The following is a 4,836-nucleotide window of genomic DNA, read 5'->3' as shown; positions in this document are numbered from 1 at the left end:
CTATACTCCTGACTTCATGCTAGAAGGGAGGCCTTCGATAAAGCTGCTGAAGGGCATTGAGCCAAGGCTTTTTCTTTGAGGAGCTCTATTCAAGGGCTATAGTGATTGGTCATTTACAATGGCAACCAACTTGCTTTGCGCCAGGTATGACTCCAGCCACCAGAGGGCTTTGTCTTTGGCTGCACTGACCTCAGTTTTGCTGGGATTCTGTGGTGCTGTATGCTTTTGGGACCGTGTTTGGAACGGAAAAAGTTTCGACTTCAAACTCATATATCGAGCCTTATTTTTGGGCCTCCTGCCATTTCCTTGGCAGCCTTTCTCTGGAAGTATACCAGGGAAGCCCAGAAATGCTCAGGGCCAGAGACTATTAACATAATTTAAAAGGAAGTTGTATAATTATTTGAGAAAGAGGAATACCCGAAGAACACACAGAACAACAGGGAAGTAACATTAAGGTAGATAGATTTGAAGAAATAGGCACAGAGATAATGAGCTAAATAGCCTCTCTGCGTGTTGCAATTCCTATGATTTTATTAGAGATAACAATAAATGGACAGATATCTTGGAGCGATTCTCCCCAAAATATTCCGAGTATCAAATTCATGTAACAATTGGAGTAAATCACCTTGGTTTTTTCAGTGGGATTTTCAAAATGAATCTCCCACACTCAGTACATTGCAGAGTACCGCAGTGTAAATCCCGTTGAAATTCGGTGGCTGGGGCCTATCACCACTGGAAAGGCCGCAGTAAAGCGCTGAGCTGCTCATGCGCTGATCTGTCAGTGCCGAGATCGACGATTGCGCAGTAGCCCTGCACTGCCGGCCTCCCGATTGCTGGCCAGCCCCGCGACCCCTGCACCGCCGGCCGTGCAACCCTCCCCCCACGGCCCGATTGCTCGCCCTGTGAGCATGTCCAGGCTCGACCTTTCCCCACCGCCCCCCTAGCCTGCCTTGACACCCCCACCCACCGCACCACCCCACCAGCCCCGATCACTGGCCTCGCTCCCTCCGTCGCTCAACCCAAGTGCAGAGTGGCAGCGAGACCCCCCTCGCCCCCCGCCCACCACCCCCCCAATTGCCCCAGAGGCCCTGCCTCCATTAGGCCCCGCCCACCCCTATTAGGCCTCCCCTTGGCACTGCCTGATGTCCTGTGGGCAGTACCAAGGTGCCCCACTGGAGATGCTAGTGGACCTGGAAATTTCAGCCCTAGGCCTGCTAATGATATGCAAATGGTATTAAAATTAGAATTCAAATAATGTATGCAGCTCCATGCCAATTTCCGGCATGGAGCTGACGGTGCTGGAGACACGCGAAGGCCGTGGATCCAGCGGGGAGCTTGCAGAACAGCCTCCGCTGGAGTCTCCCGGCTTGCTGCATGACAAAAGGAGCGCAGCAGGCTGGGAGAATCACCACCGCCTCCCCCCCCCCCCCCCCCCCCCCCCCCCACCCCACACCCCCACCCTTATTTTTACATTATTTAGGGCATATTGTAACTTAATTGAATATTGTTGGCCTTTAAATAAAATTTCACATTTTAAAATATCAGCGAAACCTCTTCAAACACTACGGCCCAAAATGTGTTGTCAAAATACCAGAGACTAATAGCACCTATCATTATTTAAGAAGAAATGTGACAGCAACTTCAGGCAACGGAAAAATATTTGATTCAAAGTGAAAATAGAAAAGTTGCTGACAGACGTGTCACTCCGTCACTAGCCTCACAAGAACAGTGTCTCACTGTCTGTCTACCCATTCAAATGCATTGAGTGGCATGAAGTACTTGTATTTGCACAGTAGATATTAATTAATTCACCAGAGAGAATTAAGTAAAATCTTTTCAATCCAAGTATATGTTTTAACAAAGCAATAAATACTGCTAATCGTCCTCCCTGGCATTGAAAATTGGTGGTTGCAATTGCGGAGTCTCATTCCTTCAGGTTTTAATTGTTGTTAGAGAGTAAGGCAATTTATAAAATAAAGTTCAAAACATTTTCTTTCTGATTTATCTTTTGCTCGTTTGAATTAATCTTTCATTCCCTTCCTATTTATCTTTGGCATTTTATGTGACATTTAGTTTTGCCACTCCAATTTACATTTTCTTTCCAATCCTTCTGCTGTCAAATTCACCATGTTTCAATCTGATTGACTGAGGAAATACTTGGCTGCTTGCGCCTTTCATTCAGTTCCCCCATGCCCTGTAGAGAGTGAAGCTCTTTTTCCGACGTTTAGCAACTAGCACGGCAAAAGTTGTCGCCGTTAAACAAACAAGGGTAAGTCTAATTAATAGTCACAGAGTTATCGAGGTTTAGAGCATGGAAACAGGCCCTTAGGCCCAACTTGTCCATGCCGCCCAGTTTTTGCCACTAAGCCAGTCACAATTGCCCGTGTTTGGCCCATATCCCTCTATACCCATCTTACCCATGTAACTGTCCAGGTGCTTTTTAAAAGACAAAATTGTACTCGCCGCTACTACTACCTCTGGCAGTTTGTTCCAGACACTCACCACCCTCTGTGTGAAAACATTGCCACTCTGGACACTTTTGGGCGGCACGGTAGCACAGTGGTTAGCACTGCTGCTTCACAGCTCCAGGGTCCCGGGTTCGATGCTCGGGTCACTGTCTGTGTGGAGTTTGCACATTCTCCTCGTGTCTGCGTGGGTTTCCTCCAGGTGCTCTGGTTTCCTCCCACAGTCCAAAGATGTGCGGGTTAGGTTGATTGGCCAGGTTAAAAATTGTCCCTTAGAGTCCTGGGATGCGTAGGTTAGAGGAATTAGCGGGTAAAATATGTGGGGGGAGGGCCTGGGTGGGATTGTGGTCGGTGCAGACTCGATGGGCCGAATGGCCTCCTTCTGCACTGTAGGGTTTCTATGTTTCTATGTTTCCCCTCTCACCTTAAACCTATGCCCTCTAGTTTTAGACTCTCCAACCTTCGGGAAAAGACGTTGACTATCTAGCGGTTCTATGCCCCTCTTTATTTTATTGACCTCTATAAGGTCACCCCTAAGCCTCCTACACTCTAGGGAAAAAAGTCTCAGTCTATCCACCCTGAAGGATGTCATTCGGCCCATCGAGCCTGCACCGACAACAATCCCACCCAGACCCTATCCCCATAACCCAATGTATTTACCCTGCTAATCCCCCTGACACTAAGGAGCAATTTAACGTGACCAATCCACCTAAGCTGCACATCTTTGGACTGTGGGAGGAAACTGCAGCACCCGGAGGAAACCCACGCAGACATGGGGAGAACATGCAAAACTTCACACAGAGAGTTACCTGAGGCTGGATTTGAACCCGGATCTCTGGTATGGTGAGGCAGCAGTGCTATCCAAAAATTTGAGAAGACATCATGGTTCTGTGAATATGTGCTGGGCTAGATTTTGGACCTTTCACATGTGAAGAACTAGGCAAAAACACAATTACCGGCTCAGCTTTCTCAGGGTCATTCAGCTCCATTCGCAACAGGCCTGTACGTGTGCAGTTCTTATCATGGTGTGGTGTGGTGGAATTATTAGGGACTGCTTAGTCCCTTATCTGAGTTGGCTCAAGTAAAGAGGTTCCATGTGGGCTGGGTAGTGTTGCTCAGCATTAGAGAAGGCAGTGCAAGGTGACATGGTGGCATAGTGGTTAGCACTGCTGCCTCACAGTGCCGGGGACCCGGGTTCAATTCCCTGCTTGGGTCACTGTCTGCGTGGAGTTTGCACATTCTCCCCATGTCTGCGTGGGTTTCCTTCAGGTGCTCCGGTTTCCTCCAACAGCCCGAAAGGTGGAGGTGGAGGTGGATTGGCCATCCTAAATTGCCCCTTAGTGTCAGGGGGACTAGCTAAGGTAAATATATAGGATTATGGGGATAGGGCCTGGGTGGGTTTGTGGTCGGTGCAGACTCGATGGGCCAAATGGCCTCCTTCTGCACTGTAGGATTCTAAGATTCTCAGGGGAGACAAAGAGAGGGCAAAAACATTGAAACCAGGTCTATAAAGCAAACATTGGCAAATCAGGCCATGACTAAATGGAGTCAGCTTGGGCAGATGCAAAACAAAGAAATGCATAAATGACCAGAAAGGAAACAAAATCATACTGCAAGAGAGAAGCACCCTTCTAACTAAAGGAAGAGCTTGCCTTCCATTCGGAATAATTAAGCCCCAGTTGATTGAGCTTACAATCTGCCAGGCCATTGGAAACATTCAGGAGCAAACGTAATGTAATAGGAATAGGAATAGGAATGATCCTTGGTTACAGCCTCCCATCCATTGACTCCATCTACACTTCCCGCTGCCTCAGAAAATTAGCCAGCATAATGGCACAGTGGCTAGCATTGTTGCTTCACAGCGCCAGGGACCTGGATTTGATTCCCGGCTTGGGTCACTGTCTGTGCGGAATCTGCACGTTCTCCCCATGTCTGAGTGGGTTTCCTCTGGTTTCCTCCCACAGTCCGAAAGACGTGCTGGTTAGGTGCATTGGCCATGCTAAATTCTCCCTCAGTGTACCCGAACGGGCGCCGGAGTGTGGCGACTAGGGGATTTTCACAGTAACTTCATTGCAGTGTTAATGTAAGCCTACTTGTGACACTAATAAATAAACTTTAAAATTATTCAATGCAACTTAAATTGTCCCACTTCACTTTCCTTCCGAAACCATCCTTCACGCCAAAAATCATCTTCCGAATGGCAAATCCAAAATACTGCAGATGTTGTAATCTGAAACAAAAACAGAAAAATGCTGGAAAATCTCAGAAGGTCTGACAGCATCTGTGGAGAGAGAATAGAGCCAATGTTTCGAGTTTAGATGACCCTTAGTCCAAAAAGTCATCTAGACCTGAAACATTGGCTCTATTCTCT

The sequence above is a fragment of the Mustelus asterias genome, chromosome 17 (assembly GCF_964213995.1).
Source record: "Mustelus asterias chromosome 17, sMusAst1.hap1.1, whole genome shotgun sequence".
Taxonomy (NCBI): domain Eukaryota; kingdom Metazoa; phylum Chordata; class Chondrichthyes; order Carcharhiniformes; family Triakidae; genus Mustelus; species Mustelus asterias.
This window is presented reverse-complemented; position numbering follows the sequence as displayed.